A 21761-nucleotide genomic window follows, 5' to 3' on the forward strand; every position below is an offset into this window, starting at 1 on the left:
GGGGAGTTGTTTAATGGGTACAGGGTTTCCATTTTCCAAGATGAGAAAGTTCTGAAGAGCTGTTGATCAACATTATAAATATACTACACACTACTGAATGATAAATTTTATATGTTTTTTACCATAATTTTTTTTAAAAAGGCAAAGAGGAGGCTAGGCTTTTTTTGTTTGTTTCATTTGGTTTGGTTTAACATTTCACTCTATTCAACCTCTGAGCAGTGTCTCTTGCTATCGTACCAAGTTGTAAAATGAACATGGCTAAAAGAGATCTGATTTGTAGGGCCCCAAAGTTCCTCATGGCACCAAATATCTTACCTTATTACTTGTTATGCTACTTAACATTTCCTCCATCGATGTCATGGGTTTCTTTTTTTTAAAGCTTGATAAAAAATATTATTATTTTTTAAAGATTTTATTTGACAGAGAGACACAGTGAGAGAAGGCACACAAGCAGGGGGAGCAGGAAAAGGAGAAGCAGGCTTCCCACTGAGCAGGGAGCCCAATGTGGGGCTCGATCCCAGGACCCTGGGATCATGACCTTAATGACTGAGCCACCCAGAACATCCCTTTAAGGCCACTCTTAAGTGACTAATCCAAAGCCATTAACTAGAGATGGTATTTTGACACAAGTCCTTGAGACCTGTGCTTCCCCTCAAACTTTTTAACCAAGCAACTGCTTAGCTTTTAAAAATAATAAATTTGTTTATTCAAGTATAAACATACAGTAAAACACAATTTATCTCCAATGTATATATAGTTCAATGAATTTTTACAAAGTGAACACATTTGTGGAATCAACAACACCCAAATCAAGATTAGAACATTAATACTTCAGAAACTTCCTTTATGCCTCCTCCCAGTCATTATATTCTGTCAGTAAAAGTAACTACCATTCTGACTTCTATCACCACAGATTAGTTTGTTTTTTTTACCACAGATTAGTTTTGCCTATTTTTGAGCTTTATATAAAGGTAATCACACATTATGTAATCTTTTGTGTCTGGCTTCTTTTGTTCAACATATTGTCTAGGAGATTCATCCATGCTGCTGCATGTTGTGATAGTCTGTTGGTATCACTGTCATGTGGTATTCCATTTTATGGGTTATACCACAATTTATTTATCCATTCTACTGTGGAGAGATATCTAGTTGTTTCCAGCTTGGGACTACTACAAATAATGCTACTAGAACATTCTTATACATGTCTTTCAGTTCATACTTTACCCATTTTTGTTGGGTATATACCTAGAAATAAAACTGCCTATGTTCAACTTCCATAGATATTACCGAAGAGCTTTCAAATGTTTGCCTCAATTTATACTCCACTTCTGCTGACAGAGGTTGAGTATTTGGGTTGTTCTCACCAACACTTCTTTGTTTGCTATTTTAATTTTGGCCATTCAGGTGGGTATGCAGTACTCCCTCATTTTTTTTTTTTTAATTTTCATTTTTCTGATATCTAGTGATATTGACTAGATCTATCACTCCCAGAGTGATAGATCTATATTTGGGAGTTAGACTTAATAAATCTTAGTGACCAACTGGTTGGAGAGAAGGAAGAGATAATCTAGAATGACAGAAAAAAGACACTTAGGGAAAGAGAGAAAGGACAGAAAACATACTCATTTCTGAAACCATTTAGGTTTGAGTTTGCTAATGGGAGGGAGTGAGATATGAGAGCATAAAGGTTCTACATAAAAAATAATTTAAAATTAAAATGTTCAACACCAACCATATCTTAGGTGGTAAAGAAAAGAGATTTACAATCCTAAGGAGGCAAGATAAACTACAGTATTTCAAAAATAGAACCTCACAGATGCTTAAGATCTCCCCACTGTAACTTTCAAAAATCCCTATGAAGATAGAAAGAAATCTCTAGAGTGATGAGTCCCAGTAAATGGAATTAAAGAAAAAGTCAAAGCCTTAAATAAAAGACCAAGTTCACTAAATGCCATGATATCATGAAGTCATCAGAGAAGAATCTTCTGTTTTCAGACAAGAAGGCCATCTCTGATACCTATATCAAGTTTCCGTATTATAAGAACATGAAGAAGAAAGAAAAGCAAGGGTCACAATTAATCAACACAATATATGAGGATTAAGGATGAGGAACAAGATTTGGAGCTGGGCTCTGTCTTCTGAGACTCACCTCATCACTGGAATATCTTAAGTACTCCTTCTCACCAAATATTACATGATAGTTAAAAGCCTGAGGTCCAGGGCGCCTGGGTGGCTCAGTTGGTTAAGCGACTGCCTTCGGCTCAGGTCATGATCCTGGAGTCCCAGGATCGAGTCCCCCCTGCTCGGCAGGGAGCCTGCTTCTCCCTCTGCCCCTCCCCCCTCTCATGTGCTCTCTCTCATTCTCTCTCTCTGAAATAAATAAATAAAATCTTTAAAAAAAAAAAAAAAAAGCCTGAGGTCTGGAGTCAGGCAAACCTACATTCAGATCCTAACTCTGTCCTCCTCAGCTATCTGACTACGAGCAAGTGACCTTCTCCACCTTTGAGAATAACAGTAATGACCTACAGAACTGTGAACAATTACTGAGATAACACAAGTAAACTACTTAGTACAATGCCTGATCCATAGGAAGTGCTCCATAAATGTTAGCTGATATTATCATCTGTAATATGGGACCAATTCACATACCCATAAGACTGAAAAGAAGTAAAATGACATGCGTAATGCCTAGCTACACGGGAGGAACTCAAATGGTAGATATCATTGTCCCCTACTTTTAGGGAATTCTGTATCATTCAGCGTCAAACTGAGTATGAAGTGACAGTGCACTGATTAAGAACACAATGGGTCTGGAACTCCTCAGTTCAAATCCTGACTCTGCTACTTATTAGCTATATGATCTTGGACAAGTTATTTACCTCACTATGCTTTCCTGTTTTTTCTTTTTTAAAGTAGGCTCCATGCCCAGCATGGAGCCCAGCTTGGGGCTTGAACTCCTAACCGTGAGACTGAGACCTGAGCTGAGATCAAGAGTCAGATGCTTAACTGAGAGAGCCACTCAGGCCTACCCTGCCTTCCTGTTTTCATCTGTAAAATGGGAAAAAGAATAAGTACCTATCTTATTGGGTTATCGTGAGGATTAGACAACCCTTCTTTTAAGTACTTTATATATAAAGCCCTAAAAAAACAAAACCTAGGACATAAGTACTATATAAGTATTAGCTTTTATTATTTTAATAGTACATGTTTGTCTGAGACTGTTTTCCATCAAAGAAATGAGAAAATTTGTATGAAAGCAATTTAACATTTTTTTTTATGGTTAAGAAAAGCCCAATGGAAATACTCATATACGCATCCTCAAAAATTTAGGCGGGGTGGCTGAAAGAAAAACAAGTTAAAACAGAGGAAATACACCATTACTAAATAAATGTGACCTCATCTATCCAGAAACAGTTGTGGAAAAAAAAAAAGTGCTTTCTGGTTCTGCCCTAATTATGCAAAAATTCAGATGAAGGAAGCCTACTTTCCACAGAAAGAAGGGAATCATTTTTCCTACTCTTACCTTACATACAACCAACATATCTAGAAGGACTGATGCAACTGCACATCATTTTTATATAAAAGAAACATCACTTAGAACAGAATAACCAATTCTGGAAGACTTCTTAGAAATGTCTTCCTGCATTATACTAGCATTTTCTTTCCACACTCCACAAATCTTCATCCCTGGACAAGTTAGAAGAGGTATCTAGAGAGGCAAAAATGCAAGCAAGTAACCATACTTTAGAATTGGAAGGGAAATCCCATGCTTGTTCTTAGAAGGTCATGAAGTCAATCCTGTGGATTGGTTTCTGTAGCTAACGTATGAAGTGAACAAAATACTAAACTGCATCAACAACAAATAAAATTGGTGAATTTTAATTTATCTGTTTAAGAGTCTATGCCTACCAAGGCTGTGGCTTTCTTGAAAAAAAGATCTTATTCATCACCAGTCTCTAGTACATAGCCTGGTACACATGGAAGGTGTTCAATAAATGGTGACTGGATATAGTCAGTGAGCACCTCCCCCCTTGTGCAAGGTACTATGTTAGGTGCCAGAGAGCCCATAATGGTTCACTTATACTGATGCCAAATGTTTTAGACTATTTAAAAATTAAACAAGGCCAGATTTGGTTAAGAAGCTGCAGCTGCAGTTGCACCTGCTCTCATCCCAGACTTATTCCCACAGCAAGGCTAGCCGCTTCTGCATGCGTGCTGAAGCAAATCAACTATTTCTCTCAAATGATGGAGAGTCACTTCACATGCAGCTCTGATATGGTGTTCTTTCTGCTCAACAAAGGAGGCAAACTCCAGAATCTCTGGTCATATAAATGTGATGGTTAGCAAAAGCAGGTGCTGAGTAAGCTTGGTACACTTCCAAATGAAGTCTTGCCATCTAGAATTCTGAATTGAGGATGCCAGACTGAAGAACATCTGGATTTGCTCCTCTGGCTTTGAGCTTTCTCTGAGAGAGGCCAGGAAAAAGTATGCTGTTGCCAGTACGTGCATGTGTAATTGCATACTCAAATACTGTACTTTGGATAAGAGTCCAAGACTTGGCAAATGGATGGAATGTAGCACATGGGTCTTCCTGAATAGAGAACCACGCAAGGGAAGGGTTTCCTTGCAAAACATAAACTAGGCAAGGTGTGAATTGCCCCTCTGTGTCACATTTTGGAAGAATCTACCCAGGAGAATAAATACTTGGGAGTTAGTCGGGGAGGAATGCTCAGAAGTGCATGAGAAGCGAAAGAGCACCATTACCTCAGAAAGCACTAAGTTTATCTTTATTTCCCCACCCGCAAAGAAATAAATATATGTGATTATAAGTCAGTACATACAGAAAAAAAATATGGAGCTGTGGACTCTGGAAGACAGACGGTGTTGATATAAACAGTGTGAGCTTTGGCAGCTGTACTATGTACTCTTTCAAATTCTTACATCATTACTCTGGTAAGGGCCCTGTACCAAGTTGGCATGGGTTCTAATGTGGTTTGGAGAGAGAATTTCTTGCCTTTTTAAAAAAGATGACCTACAAATAGCCTTTTTTCATACAAGAAGAAAATGAAAATATTTCTCTTTACTCCAGATTTTGTTATAAAGGACAAAGCCATGTTGCTAAGTTATTAAGAAAGTGCTGGAAATAATTCTGAGATTTTTAAAAACCATTCAATACAAGCTCTAAAAAGACTTCTAAAACAGTACATGAATGTCTCTTAAAATAGTGATGATCTATTTGTGGCAATAAAGAGTCAGTTACAAAAAATGATAATTACCTTCATATTTATACTGACATTGGCAGCTTAGGTACCCTTTAGAGGCCAAGAATGGGGGGCCCTCCTTACTTCACCCCTGAGAACTCAGATTCTCTGCTCCTCAAATGCAAAATGAAATAGCAACATCACCGTACAAGACAGTTCTCACAATATCAAGTACATGGCAAACCTTCAATAAATATTAGGTAGGCTTATGAAAGACAAAACCTTTAAAATTGGTGTTTAATTAGAACTACCATATGCTTAAAAGAGCTAAGTGATCTGGCTTTTCTCCAGATTCAAGAATGGAAAAAAATTACATATAAGCTGGTTTCAAGAGCAAGATTGGATCTGTCCTCTTTAAACAAGTGATATCAGAAAAACAAGACTTCATTTTCTATACTTCTCCAGTAACACCCAAGAAAAAGACAAAATTCCAAACCTGAAAAATGATAGGTTAAAGGAAAAAAAGAAGAAAAAAACTTAGCTCTCATAAATTAGGTATAATTTGACATGCTTAGAGTGATGGGACTTTTTTTTTTCATTTTTATCATGAAATATTTCAAATATTCCTAAAAACAGTAATAATAGGGGCACCTGGGTGGCTCAGTCATTAAGCATCTGCCTTCGGCTCAGGTCATAATATGGGATCAAGCCTCGCATCAGTCTCCCTGCTCCACAGGAAGCCTGCTTCTCCCTCTCCCACTCCCCCTGCTTGTGTTCCCTCTCTCACTGTCTCTCTCTCTCTCTCTGTCAAAAAATAAATAAAATCTAAAAAAAAAAGTAATAATAGTAAAATGAAACATCCCTCATATACAGTCATGACCAAGATTTTGCCACATTTGCCTCAGATATGATGATAACTATTTTCTGAGGTAAAATTTATATATGGTAAGGTAAACAAATCTTAAGTATGATGAATTTTTACATATGTATACATAACACATAACCACCACCCAGAACAAATTAGGGAATATTTATAGCAGCTCACAAGATTCCCTCATGTGACCTTTCTCCCCACAAACTGTCTATTATTCTGAACTCAGATAGCATTATTTTGTTAGGTTTTCCTTTTACTACTAATAATCAGATAATAGCCTTTACTTTTCTGTTTTCCTAGATTGCCAGTGTCTATTTTGATTATACAGCCCATTAAAAAAAAGTTTATATAAGACCTTAGTATCAGTAGTAATAGTAAAAACAGGCAAAACACCTAAAAACCATAGTAAAAAAAGTCCACATATTTAGAATGCACATAAGTCCCTCTCTCCCCAACATTCTGAAAGGAGCAAAAGGCTGAGAATAGTACCATAGAAGAGACCAAGGGGAAAAGTGGAATTCACTTTTAAATAAATCCTTAAAAAATGCACTATTTAAAATAAAAAAGATGGTAATCAGTATACATGTCTAAACCATATTTAAGATAATATTCAATGAAAATGTAAACCCTTAATATGTTAATTTTTACTGCCTGTCAGTGTCTGAATAAATCCCACTCCAAATATTTTCTTTAAAGTTTACAACCATTTTAAGGCCATGCTCCCATGCCTAGAAGCTGACAGTCTTCCTAAATGAGCCAGATTTGTACATAATCTTAGCCCCAGTACACATACACAAATTTGAAAAGTACCCTAATCAGCTTTTTCATGGAGTAAAGTGCCTTCAGCAACTGTAGAATATTTGAATCAAACAACACAACCTAGTTGATCTGATATATTCAACAATATGTACTACTGTTCAATTAATATGTTCATGTGACTAAATTATTTTCGTACATGGAAAACAATGGAGTGGAACAAAATATCTTGGTATAGAGACAAATGCAATAACCACTACCTTATCAGAAGGGTTGTTGGGAGCATTAAGATAACACAAAGAAAGGGTGTTACTTTTCTCACCTCCTCAGCAGTTCTTATCCCCTTAAACTTACATGGACTAAGCTGTGATTTGACAGAAATGCCCTCTCCTCACCTCCATATCCTGAAGCAACACAAATAAAGATTCTACTTCTAACAGCCAAAACTTCCACAAATTCATTTGTGAGCCAAATATCTCTGAAAGAGTTAAGAAGTGAACTTTGGGATAAATTCCTTTCATGAGTTTGCTTTCACATAATCTAGTTAAGACACCATTGCAGAAACAAAAATTTGAGAAGGTGGTAAGAAAGCCCCAAAGGGAAGAGCTTCAGTCCTAAGAACTTCCTAGAAACAAAAGATATGCTGAGGGCATATCAGGAAGCAAAAATACCCAAATTGCATGTGGCTTACCAAGAAATGACCACCACTCTCCCTCCTATACTCAAATCTCAAGTTTCCACTCAAGATGCTAGCTAAGCATTTATAGTTAGTCCCTTTTACAGATGTTACTCTTCAAATAATCTTTTTATAGAGTCCATACAAAAATAGAGCAATTATCATAACTGGCTACTTCTGATCATTGTTTATTTTGAAAACAGAAATAATCACCTGCCAGTTACTGATTTTACTGTGATGGACATCTTATAGAGGATGCTTTGATCTCTAAATTGATTTATAAGCTGCAAACTGACTATCTCCTTTGTTAAAAAGAGCTAGACTTTTACAACTTTCTTCCATGTGCTTTGATCTAAAAAAATAAATGTATCAACTCAAGTCAGCTCCCCCATCCTCTTATTGTAGAGCCATCTCTAAGGAGTCAAAGAGGTACTACAACTTAACAATAATATGAACAAAAAATGTTCACATTTTCCATTGATTTTCTAACTTAGGAGCTGAAAACAAGACATTTGACACCCCCCCAAAATAGATACACAATGCAATTTCTAGAATAGATAGATTACAGGGTTATTATTCACATCTCAAAGGAAATACTGCATTTATTTAAAATCGATATATTTAAAGGACATTTATATACTATTTAGATAAACAATGAATAAAGCAAGGGACACGCATTTACAGTTTAATATTAACATTTATCAAGTGCCTGATATACTGTGTATCTAAATAAAATGGGTCTGTTTTCACTGAGTTTATATTAGAGTAGAAAAGCCTTGCACACAATTCTAAAATTAGGTACACCATGAGATATGCTATAGAACCAAGGAGGAAAGAAGAGATGTTGGGGAGAAATCTGGGAAGGTGTTAAGAAGGATCTGGCATTGAGAAAACAATTAATTCTACCCAATCCAGCCCATATTATTTTCACCCCTCTGAGCACCTAGGTATTTACTGAAAAGTTTGGCACCAGATAGACCAAGGTTCTGTGACCTTGAGCAAATCTCTCTCCTATTAGAGTCTCATTACATATATACAAAGTGAGTATAATACCAAATACCTGGCAGGACTGTTGAGAAAATTAAATGTGAATGATTTCTCTATTTATGTAAATAAATTTATATATACAATCTGCATATATAAATACATATATCTGTATACAAATATATCTATATATTTTATCTACATATATATACTTAAATATATACACTTAAGTATATATATACTTACATATATGATTTATACTTTTTTTTTTTTTTAAGATTTTTATTTATTCATTTGACAGAGAGAGACACAGCGAGAGAGGGAACACAAGCAGGGGGAGTGGGAGAGGGAGAAGCAGGCTTCCCGCCGAGCAGGGAGCCCGATGTGGGGCTTGATCCCAGGATCCTGGGATCATGACCTGAGCCGAAGGCAGACGCTTAATGACTGAGCCACCCAGGCACCCCTATGATTTATATTTATACTGAATATACATATATTTATATATACATATGTGTGTTTATATATATACAAATCACAATGCCCGACACCGAAAGGATGCTCAAGAGGAGGTAGTTATTACAAACATCTACTAAATGCTGAATCCTATGCCATGCTAATAGTGCCTCTGCGTCTGGACACTGTGTGGTATGTTGTTTAACTGCTTTTATATTCCCAAGATCATAAAAGAGCAAATGCCATGTGGTTTACTTCTTATCCGCCCCCCCAAGGAGAAAAAATATATACAGTAACAATATTGTACAATACTAACAGAGGAAATCAGTAAGACTCAGAAAATACACGGTACATACAAGAACATAAAAAAACTGAGTTCAGGGGCGCCTGGGTGGCTCAGTCAGTTAAGAGTCTGCCTTCGGCTCAGGTCATGATCCCAGGGTCCTGGGATGGAGCCCCGCATCCGGCTCTGTGCTCAGCAGGGAGCTTGCTTCTCCCTCTCCCACTGCCTGCCTGTCTGCCTACTTGTGATCTCTCTGTCAAATAAATAAATAAAATCTTAAAAAAAAAAAATATTGAGGGGGCGCCTGGATGGCTCAGTCATTAAGCGTCTGCCTTCGGCTCAGGGCATGATCCCAGGGTTCTGGGATCGAGTCCCGCATCGAGCCCCGCATCGAGCCCCACATCGAGCCCTGCATTGGGCTCCCTGCTCTGCGGGAAGCCTGCTTCTCCCTCTCCCACTCCCCGTGCTGTGTTCCCTCTCTTGCTGTGTCTCTCTGTCAAATAAATAAATAAAATCTTTAAAAAAATAAAAAAAAATAAAAAATAATTGAGTTCATAAGGTATAGAAAAAAAAGTTGCTAAATACAATAATTAAGCAATCTGCATTGACTGATCAACCTTCACTGAGGTTCCACTATGGGCAAGCCCCTTAATACTACGCTAAGCCCCAAGGGGATGCCAAAACAATACCCCGGGGGTTGTCTTTCTTACAGCCCACTGCAACCCTATGAGTCTTAACCCTTAAGGGATTAGGGAAGTTTCAACCATTTGCCTAGAGTTTTATTAGAGAGGGAGAAGGAGACAGACACAGCGGTGGGGGGGGGGGGGGGGATGGAGAAGTGGGGAGAGGGAGAGAGAGAATCTTAAGCAGGCTCCATGCCCAGCACAGAGCTCAACTCGGGGTTTGATCTCACAAACCTGAGATCATATCCTGAGCTGAAATCAAGAGTCAGACACGTAACCGACTGAGACACTCAGGTACCCCTGTCTAGAGTTTCTTAACATTTGGACTCTGTATCAGTGGTTTTCGGAGTATGATCTACAGATGTCTTCAAAACCCTTTCAGAGAGTCTGCAAGGTCAAAACTATTTTTGTACTAATTATAAGACATTATTTGCCTGTTTCACTATGTTGACATTTACAATGATGGTACAAAGCCAATGTGGGTTAAATTGCTGGCTTTAGCACTAATCAAAGCAGTGCCACCAAAATGTATTGACAGTCATTGTATTTACCACCACTACACACTACAGGGGAAAAGAAAAGCCATTTTAACTTAAGAATGTCCTTGACGAAGCAGTAAAATTTACTGATTTTAAATCTCAATGCCTTGACCATGCAACTTTTTAATATTTTGTGTGACAAAATGGAAAACACACTTAAAGCACTACTCTACACTGTCTCGAGGAAATGCACTTTAAGCTACTGTTTGGGTTGTAAAGTAAACTAGCGAATTTTTTCATGGGCCATCATTTTACTTGAAAGAATGACAGAAAATTATGGTTATTCAGACTTGGATGTTTGACAGTTATTATCTTGAAAATGAACAAAGTGAGCATGTCATTTCAAGGAAAACAACTGGCAGTATTTGTTGCCAGTGATAAAATTTAAGCCTTTAAATAAAAATTAGAATTTTGGAAAATTTTTATCTGCTACTGTGAGCCTCACAGCTTCCCAGGAGCTACCTCCCAGGAGATTAGTGGTGATATTAAGAAAATTGATTTATTAGATTTTATATGATGAAATATGTCCATATTTAGAAAATCTATATAACTTGTTAAACCAGTATTTTCCAAATGACCAAAGCATGTCCCTTTAGAAAATCATTCATGGGTAAAAACCCATGCAAACTGTAAGACAGACTAGGGGATTTTTAATGGAACAGAGAATGAAAAGTTCATTGATATGGTTTCAGATTCCACAGTGCAACTAACCTTTAAGAAACTACCAACTTTTGAGATCTAATATACATCAAAGAAGAAAATGCACAATTATCCAAACTATTAAAATTCTTTTTCCATATATATCTGTGTATAGAGGCCAGATTTTCTTTATACACTTCAGCCAAAACATACTGAAACAGATAGAATGCAGATGCAGATATATGCAGGTATGAAAATTCAGTTGTCTTTTTTTTTTTTTAAGATTTTATTTATTTATTTGACAGAGAGAGAGAGAGAGTGCACAAGCAGGGGGAGTGGCAGGCAGAGGGAGAGTGAGAAGCCGGCTCCCCGCCGAGCAGGGAGCCCGAGCCCTGGATGCAGGGATCAATCCCAGAACCCTGGGATCATAACCTGAGCCGAAGGCAGATGCTTAACTGACTGAGCCACCTGGGTGTCCCAAAAATTCAGTTGTCTTTTACAAAGCCAGACATTAAAGGGACCTACAAAAATACAAAATAATGTCACTCTTCTCTCTAAGGTTTGGTTTTTTTGTTTGGGTTTTTTTCAATGTTACTTATGTTGCTATGTAACAGGCTTATCATTTTTATTTTAAATGAATTAATAAATATTTTTAAATTTCTCAACTTTAATTTCTAATACAGTGAAAGGTGATAGGTATAATCCACATAAACAAAAGCTCTTGGGAACCTCAATTTTTTATGAATGTAATTATTTTCTGTGTGGCAAGAGATCTCAGAGATCCTGATTTTGTTTTCGTTGGTATAATTTTTTTTAAAAATATGGAAATTGAAGCAACATACAGCATAGTCAAGACTTGAATCTGGATCTCCTGATTTCAATTTTACATTCATTCTACACCACGATCCCTGTATTCACTAAGACAATGGTTTAGGAAACCCTCATTGCAGGGGTGCCTGGGTGGCTCAGTCGCTTAAGTGGCTGCCTTCGACTCAGGTCATGATCCTGGAGTCCTGGGATCGAGCCCCACATCCGGCTCCCTGCCCAGTGGGGAGTCTGCTTCTCCCTCTCCCTCTGCTGCTCCCCCTGCTTGTGTGCTCTTTCTCTCTCTCTGTCAAATAAATAAATAAAATCTTAAAAAAAGAAAGAAAACTCTCATTGCATTCTTCCCAGTTGGCAGGAAGTTCAATTAAATAATTACAATATTAACAATAACTGAAATTTGAATGTTACATGTCATGTATTTTTATACTCCTGCTTTCACTTAGTTCTCACAACAACCCAGTGGTATAGGTACAATTAATTACTTACCTCCACTTTGCAGATGAGAAACAGAGGTTAAACCATTTGCCAAAAATCACACAGCTACTACCTGGCAAATCTGGGATTTGAAAATAACACTTCTAACAAAGAGATATATCAGCAAAAAAGCTTTCTCATAACTGCCAATCAAAACATTTGTGTGGTCATCAGCAGTGGCATTTATGGAAATAAAGGACCTGAGACTCTGGCCCAGCACACCATCAGATATAGACAGAACAAAACACTAGCCTAGAGTATGGCCACACAAATTTAGTTCTACATAGAGAATGGCAAGAAAACAAGCAAATAGGGAAATGTGCTAGATGTAACTAGGCTGCCTCTCTTGCTTACCCATCCAGCATCTCAACCATCACCCATTAAAAAGAAGTGACAGGAGTCAAGGGTGAAGTATTTGTCACTGACATACAGCTGGGGCAGTGAAAACTCTTGGCAGGTGTTCTCTAAGCTTTAACTCCTCTTCTATGCAAACAAACCCCCAAGCTGAGTCCTCCTGGCTTTATCACACTGAGCCTTGACAAGAGCCATCATTAGTGTCCAAACTCCACTTTTTCCAGGCTGATGACATGTGTCAGGTCTTGATTCTTGGTGCCATTCCTGCCTGCCAACTCAGGAAAAGCTTCTGTAATGCCTTTGGCTTTTTTGAAATACCTCAAGTCACAAGACAGCAGCTGACACCAACTCCCTCCAGAGGATGGACACTTGGCCAGGAGCCCAAGCTGAAGTGGAGTTTGAGGTTCTTGATCTTTACTGAAATCATTCCTACCTTCTCACTGGCAATTAAAATAAATTCCTCCCCTGAGAGCAGCCAGAGGTTCTGCAAGCCTCTTCCATCCAGTGGTAGTCATCTTTGATTAGAGAAAAGTGTTAAAGTGTAGCAGCAGCTGATAAATGTCAGAGCCTGAAGGGCCTTCACAGACTTTTGATCACTTACAGCTATTCCTCATTTCATACCATGGACAGTTTTTATGCCAACACCACTCAGCATCGTTTACTTAGTCAAATACTTCAGGTCAGGATGCTAAATTCAAGTCAATGGTCCATTTGCACTTGTTCTGGGTGTATCCCTAAGGCTTAGATGTTTGACTTGCCAGGCAGATAGACTTGAAGTACTTTTCAGATGGCCAAAGGACATAAGGAAACTTCTTCAAAAAGCATGCTTTTTCATGATGGAGAGGCAGTGTCATATAAGTAAAGAGGTGTGTGTGTGTGTGTGTGTGTGTGTCAGTCACATTTAGTCAAGGATTTTACTACTAAAATCGTAAGTTGGGTAAACTATTAATATAGTTAATATCACAGTCAAGGATTTTAATTCTGACCCACTATATGACTTTGGGTCTTCATTTCCCTTCTAAATCCATTTCCTCAGGGTGCCTGGGTAGCTCAGTTGGTTAAGCATCTGTCTTCGGCTCAGGTCATGATCCCAGGGTCCTGGGATCAAGCCCCACATCAGGTTCCCTGCTCAGCTGGGAGCCTGCTTTTCACTCTCCCTCTGCCTGCCACTCCCCCTGCTTGTACCCTCTCCCTCTCTGTCAAATAAATAAATAAAATCTTTTTTTTTAGGGACGCCTGGGTGGCTCAGTTGGTTGAGCGGCTGCCTTCGGCTCAGGTCATGATCCCAGGGTCCTGGGATCGAGTCCCACATCGGGCTCCTTGCTCAGCGGGGAGCCTGCTTCTCCCTCTGCCTGCCTCTCCCCCTGCTTGTGTTCTGTCTCTCTCTCTGACAAATAAATAAATAAAATCTTTAAAAAAAAAAAAAATCTTTTTTTTTAAATCTATTTCCTCATCTGTTAATTAGAAATCTTAGCCTAAATCAGAGATTCACAAATGTCCATGAAATGGCGATATCAGAAAACCCTGGAGGATTTTGAAAACTATAAAACCAATTCCTAGGGTATCTGATTTACTAAGTTTAGGGCAACGCCTAGGAATTATTATCAACCCACTTTTCCCATCACCACACTTTTAATTCTGATGCAAAGTCATATTTGGAAATCACTACTAAATGACCTCTAAACCTCCAGATAGCTTTGAAAGTTATAAAACTATAGATTGGAACTTATTTTCTATTCTTTCACCCCAGGATTTTTCCCCTAGCCACGATCAGCATTCCTATGCAAATATGAGGATTGTCCAATTTCAGGTTAGCAATGGAGAAGTAAGTCTAAAACCAGTATGCCACATATTAATAGTTTACCCAATCTATAAAGTACTATTTAATTCATGAAAGTATGAGGTAGATCTAAACATAGCTTTTCTAGAAAATATACATTGAAAAATAAATCCTTTAAGACATCATATTTGCAAAGATTCAACTATTTGCTGGAAATAGCCAAGAACACCAACATTTAAAAAGCATTTTACCTAGGGGCACCTGGGTGGCTCATTTGGTTAAGTGTCCGACTCTTGATATCAGCTCAGGTCTTTTTCTTTTTTTTTTTTGAAAGATTTTATTTTATTTTATTTTATTGACAGAGAGAGACACAGCGAGAGAGAGGGAACACAAGCAGGGGGAGTGGGAGAGGGAGAATAGGCTTCCTGCGGAGCTGGGAGCCCGATATGGGGCTCGATACCAGGACCCTGGGATCATGACCTGAGTTGAAGGCAGATGCTTAACCAACTGAGACACCCAGGCGCCCCTGAGCTCAGGTCTTAATCTCAGGGTCGTGAGTTCAAGCCTCAAGTTGCACTCCATGCTGGGTGTGTAGCCTACATACATAATACAAAAATGATAAAAAGCATTTTCCCTAAATGTTCTAAATAATAAGTTAGTTATAGGATGAATATGTCTAATTACCTATAACTTATAATATCTTAACATTATAATCTACCTGAGACAATAATAAACTTTATAAAAACAGACATCTAGTTTTTATTTTTTTAATTTTTTTAAAGATTTTATTTTATTATTTGACAGAGAAAGACACAGTGAGAGAGGGAACACAAGTAGGGGGAGTGGGAGAGGGAGAAGCAGACTTCCCGTGGAGCAGGGAGCCCAATGCAGGGCTCAATCCCAGGACTCTGGGATCATGACCTGAGCCGAAGGCAGACGCTTAACGACTGAGCCACCCAGGCGCCCCCAGACATCTAGTTTTTAAAGCATATAAAGTATCATATGATTAAATTTAACCCAATAAGCTAAAATAGGTCAGAGGAAGAAATACATATTCTTATATTATTGATAGGTCATCAGGGTTTCATCATTGTGAAAAAGAAAAGATTTAAGTCCTTCTTGGATCACTGTTCTTGTTTATTTCATTAACTAGTTATTGCAAAACACATGCCTCTTGGCTTTCAAGGACTTTTAAAATCTCTGCCAACATTTTTCACACACTGCAATAAAACCCAAGATTTTCCACCTCATTCCTTAATGCCCATGAATATTAACTACCACATGATTTTGATTCCTATTTCTTTTATGACTGTATATTCCCAACTCACTTAATGTACTCACTCATTCAGGTCAGCTGAACAAAAGTTCTTAGTACAGAGTTACTTAGAAGAGTTGTTCACTGATCACAGATACCCTGTGAATTAATTTACCATGGAAAAGTGAAGTCCTGCTTCCCGTGGGTTTGTAAAATAATCTAAAATAGTAATATCTTAAACACATTAAGTCACTGTAACTAGGGGATGGAAAATTCAGGTGGCCCTTAGAATATTTTGATAGGTTTTGAAAAGAAATGTCCTATTTGAAAAGAAATACTGTCTTTTGGCACTAGGCCAATTTGTTATTTCAGTGAGTTGGCCTGCTCACCTCCTTTTGTCTTCCCAACTCATAAAAATATCTGAAATAACCTGATACAAAGTTGCCATGTAAAAACATAAAATGTTCCAAGCTACAAAGTTTAAATTTCTCTTTCTACCTCTCAATTGTCTGGTAAAACCTCAAGCAGGCTAAATATAAGAATATCCAATAATTCCATATACAACTGCAATCTTTAGCATACTCTTTTTTTTTCCCCTTCCCTAATACTCTAGTAAACACTCTGGATCCAGCAGCCTTTGTAAAAGCCAGTGTGTTGTAAGCACTGCCTTGAAACAACACATTCTCTCAGCCTAACTTAAGGCCAGAATTAGTAGTCATAGTTCTGGGATCAGATCCAAAAAAAAAGGTTGCTGGGGAAGTGGGGAGAGGAGAGGAACTGTTGCAAAGTATGTTAAATTCATTTAAATATTTGTGTAACTTCTCATCTGGCAACTTTTAGAAATTCTAATTGTGTAAGTGCAGATTTACTAATTAATGGTTGGTATCTGCGATTGGGTACAGAAATTGATGAAGCCTGATGACTACTTTTCCAGGGATCATCACTGTTCAGTTGTCACTGTCCGGTTATATCACACAGGTTACAGCATAGGGAACAATGTGACTAGATGATGGTGACAGGTTGTAAAAGTACCAACATTACAGCAGTGACAAGACTAGATGGTGAAATCTTGGTCTACAGCTCTGTTCAGAATTTCTTACCCTGAAGTTCATAGGGAGGCTATGGATGGGTTCTTGGATTCTGTAACTGAAACTGCTTTCAAAATTTTGTGTTTATGTGCATCTATTTAGGGAGAGAATCTACAGGCTTCCATAAAGTTTTTAATTATATTATCTAATTTAATCCTCAGAAGCAATATGAGGGAGGTAGTATTATTCTATTATTCTTATTTTAACTATTTTAACTAAATAAGAATACTATTATTCTTATTTTAACAGACTGAGGATTTTTTTTTTAAACTTTTTTTTTTTTTAAGATTTTATTTATTTGCGAGAGAGAGAATGAGAGAGAGAACATGAGAGGGGGGAGGGTCAGAGGGAGAAGCAGGCTCCCTGCCGAGCAGGGAGCCCGATGCGGGACTCAATCCCGGGACTCCAGGATCATGACCTGAGCCGAAGGCAGTCGCTTAACCAACTGAGCCACCCAGGCGCCCCAGACTGAGGATTTTGAAGCTCAAGGGAGATAAAAACTTTTCCTAAGGTCACAAAGAAAGTGGTAGAGAATTGATTTCAAAAATGTCTTTGAGGGCGCCTGGGTGGCTCAGTCGTTAAGCGTCTGCCTTTGGCTCAGGTCATGATCCCAGGTCCTGGAATCGAGCCCCGCATCGGGCTCCCTGCTCTGCGGGAAGCCTGCTTCTTTCTCTCCCACTCCCCCTGCTTGTGCTCCTGCTCTCGCTATGTCTCTGTCAAATAAATAAATAAAATCTTTAAAAAAAAAAGTCTTTGAAACACGCATATACATATATACATATGCAATGTAATAGCTATTCAGAAGTTATTTTAACTATAAAATAAGGGTTTTACATTACTGTATATGGACTAAAACCAGATTATGGGTAAAATATGCAATTTAAATTAGTAATATGTAATACATATTACTTGTACAATACATTGTATTGTATTGTACAATACATTGTATAATACAATGTAATTAATTACATATTAATACATTGTAAATGATTGTATAACAACATATAGAAATACATATAAATTTTAACATGTGTCGTGCTTTTTTTTTTTTTAAGATTTTATTTATTTATTTGAGAGAGAGAATGAGAGAGAGAGCATGAGAGGGGGAGGGTTAGAGGGAGAAGCAGACCCCTGCCGAGCAGGGAGCCCGATGCGGGACTCGATCCTGGGACTCCAGGATCATGACCTGAGCCGAAGGCAGTCGCTTAACCAACTGAGCCACCCAGGTACCCATCATGTGTCATGTGCTATTTTACACACTTGACATATATTACCTCATTTAGTTCTCACAATAGGTTTTTTTTAAATATTTTATTTATTTGTCAGAGAAAGAGAGAGAGAACACAAGCAGTGGGAGCGGCAAGCAGAAGGAGAAGCAGGCTCCCCGCTGAGCAGGGAGCCCGATGTGGGGCTCGATCCCAGGACCCCAAGATCATGACCTGAGCCAAACGCAGACACTGAACCGATTGATCCACCCAGGCGTCCCTCACAATAGTTCTATGAGGTAGACACTATCATTATCTCCATTTTATAGATAAGGAAAAAGAGAAAAAGAGAAGTTAAGTAATTTGCCCAAGGTCACATGGCTAGTAAGCTGCAAAGTCAAAATTCTGGCTCCAAATCTGTACTCTTTACTATACTATTACTTCTCCAAACACTTAATATATGAAAAATTTAAACTATGGCCACTCTAAAGGAAAAAAAGAGAAAAGCCAAATAAGAATCCAATCTGGAAAAGTCTATCATGTTTCATATATTCTATTTTAGCACATATGAACCAAGAGCAATGAGAAAAGACAAATCTAGAAATTATATTTGCATGCTACTTTCACATGCACAACCTCATTTGATTTTCACAGCTGTGTGCACAGGGCAAGTGTTATTTGTCCCACATCTTAAAGATGAGTTAAATGATGCTAAAAAGTTAATCTCACCACTCATCATTACCTGATGTAACCTGTAATCAGGTAATGAGGAGCGACTTCCTGTGCAGTTTTCCCTCTATTGGAATATCTGTCCTTCTCTGTCTAGAAAAATTCAACTATACATTTGAGTCCCAGATCAGATGTGACCCTCAGATATATTTTTCCAGACACTTCTGGGCAGAATTAACCCTTTTCTCTAAACTCCCTTAACATGATTTGTACCCTTCCACCAGCATAGCAATCATTCTCTTTCTTATCAGCTGTGTCTATGTCTAGTTCCCTGGGCAGACACAGGGCTCCATAATGGCAAGGGCTACATGTAAGAGAAAGGATCCTAGGATTTCACTGCCGAATTAGCAAAAGGATAAAGCAGAACACTAGCAGCCTGGCTAAGAGAAACATGGATTCATGCTGACATGCTGTTGTCATCTTCGTAACTTAAGAATTTGTCCTCAAAGTTAGTAGCATTACCCCCAAACACTTCTAGAGATGCTCCCTGCATAATGCTTGGGAAGTGTCTGGACAGACAGCCACCTGAAATAGTAACTCCTCCTCTCTTCTATGCTACTAATCCCTCAAATATATTGTTTTATTAAGTTTATGATTCTTGTTTCTTTCAAGTATATCAAGAGGCCTCAAGAGGAATATGAAAACAATTACATCTCCAGGTTGGAGCAATGTGGGTTTCAGTATTTCGTAGTACCTCTGGAAAAGGAAAAGAGGTAAGTGAAACAGTAAAAGATGGCATGGTGAATTTTGACAAACTCAAAACCAATCTAAATCAAGAATGAAATAGGTCAATTTATTAAATTTGTAGTTTCTATAACTCTTGGCTAACTTAACCCTTAATGTTTTTAACCCTTAGACTTTACCCTTGCATTAAATACATACACCCCTTAGCAAACTCATTTAAAATACCCAGTGTGTCCTTCAAACTTGCCTGATGATTAAAACTTAAAGGACTTAAAGCAAATTAAAGGAGTGAGGATGATGGTGGCCTTCCCTGCCATGAAAATTAATTATCTCCAGCACAATGGGAAATACCCCTATGTCATTCTAGAAACTTACGTTTCATTCTGCTCTGGTCTTTCAAATCTATGAAAAGCATTCTTCTTAGAGTGCCATGAATTTAAGCAATGGTATTTTGTAAACATCTGATGGCTTGGAGCAGCAGAGTCAGTATTTTTTTAAAGTCTGAACATCTGTCCAAATGGTGTAAGGCATTCACATCTCTTCATACTATCAGACCAAGGGGAAGACTGTTTAAAGTAAACACATTAAAGAGTTTTTAAACTACTACATAGTAACAGTTGCTTGATATTTTGTTGTCGTTTGTATACAATTCACTGTCATAACACTGAGAACTCAACAAAGTTGGCTAACTGGAGTGTTTTGACAGAGGGTGAAATAATTAAATTGATGTAGAATGTAAACAGTTTACATTCAAACCAAATTCTCAGTGGTTGATTCTTTTTTTAATGTGTACCATTTGGCTCCTTTAAAAATGAATTTGAGAAGAGTCAACCTTTAATATTTAAACCCAAAGCAAATGACAATAACTATCCCTGATTAAAGATTAATCTTAATTCAGCCAGCAGTTCTGTAAGCCTTTCTTCTACTGAGCACTCCTTGATCCATCCCATAATAAAACCCTACATTCTGAAATCCTCAATCCCTGCCCATATAATTAATTCATTTTCCAGATTTTTAATCAAGGACATTCAGTAGCCAATAAAAAATAACCAGTATGTCTATAATGCACCAATATTCTTTATGCCAAAGCAAAGACACCTGATATTTTAGTTACTGTGACCTTACAGAGGAGAAATGCAGGCTTTCTACTAGGTGATGGGATTTTTTTTGTTGTTTTTTCAATATGGAAAATAATTTGTAGACTACCACTGAACCTCTATGGCAACTTAGTGATCCAGGATCTCTGCTAGAGAGATCACCAATTATGAAGGTCAATTTTTTTCATCGTCCTCTATGAAAAATTTTGCTTACAGACCCACCTACTATTTATACAGGCAAACAGGAGAAAATGTTTACTAGTTTTATGTAGCTCTCACTGAAGATGCTACTTCCAGATATATAACAGTAAGTTTTGTGGTGGACAAGGAAAGAGGTGATATGATCAGTGAGCTGTGCATTCATAAAGCCCAGTATTCAAGTTCTGGCTTAAAATAGTGACTCCTAGCTATGTAACTGTGCAAATCACTTCATCTCTCTAAGACTCAGTTTTTTCATGAGGTACAAGTGGGCTGTTTTGAGTTTAATGAGATAAAAATATACAAAGCCCAGCACATAACAGAGCCCATAATATATGTTTCTTTCTTACCCATGCCCTTTAATAATAAATCTACTATAAAATGAGGCACTTGACATTTTCAGAATTAAAAAAATAATACCATTCAAAGCCATTTTCTCAGTCATCCATTGGAGTCTGCTTGTATAAATAACTGCAGTCTCACAAGTTCATTAAGTTCATTAGCTCTCTGCTGTACACAAATTGATTTCATAATCTAAATACCCTCAACTTGAAACCTGGAAAAGAATATGAGAGCCTCTATCAGCAGTGGTTTCACTGCTCATTGGCTCCTGGAACATGGGTACAGGCTGAAGAAGGGCTGCCAGGGCCAGAACCCAGCCTTCAGAGGACTCCAAGGAACATTCAACGCTGTCGGTGAGTTTGGGATTTGAAAAAACCACCGACCGTTGACTGTACCTTGGGGTCCTTACAAACAACACTACATTTCCTGAAGCAAAGGAGCAGGTTGTATGTCACATAAGATCACCAGAACCAGTCCTGCTGCCTGTCCTCCAAACGTGGTCCAGTGAGTTTTTTAAGAGCTCCCCCTATTTCTATTGCCCACTGTTCCTTGCTTTGTGTTGTGTTTTTGACAAACAAGTGTTTCATTTCAACAAGATAAGAACTCTACTATAATACCTAATGTACTTAAAAATGTCCCCTA

General features: G+C 37.9%; 1 protein-coding gene and 1 long non-coding RNA gene across 3 annotated transcripts in view; one reads left to right on the top strand and one right to left on the bottom strand.

The window, feature by feature from the left end:
• The window catches only part of NR6A1 (nuclear receptor subfamily 6 group A member 1), a 229301-nt gene that overhangs the window by 138676 nt on the left and 68864 nt on the right, over window positions 1–21761 (bottom strand). The gene's annotated exons all lie outside the window — the stretch shown is intronic.
• LOC123849993 (uncharacterized) overlaps window positions 1–21761 on the top strand; it is a 47101-nt gene that overhangs the window by 17234 nt on the left and 8106 nt on the right. Inside the window, exon 2 of the long non-coding RNA XR_006792212.3 lies at window positions 19411–19511. This is a non-coding gene — a long non-coding RNA (uncharacterized LOC123849993). The remainder of the gene's footprint in view (window positions 1–19410; window positions 19512–21761) is intronic.

Source organism: Mirounga angustirostris, unplaced genomic scaffold (genome assembly GCF_029215605.1).
Source record: "Mirounga angustirostris isolate CCGP_5_RB_7025 unplaced genomic scaffold, mMirAng1.0.hap1 SCAF_15, whole genome shotgun sequence".
Classification (NCBI taxonomy): Eukaryota; Metazoa; Chordata; class Mammalia; order Carnivora; family Phocidae; genus Mirounga; species Mirounga angustirostris.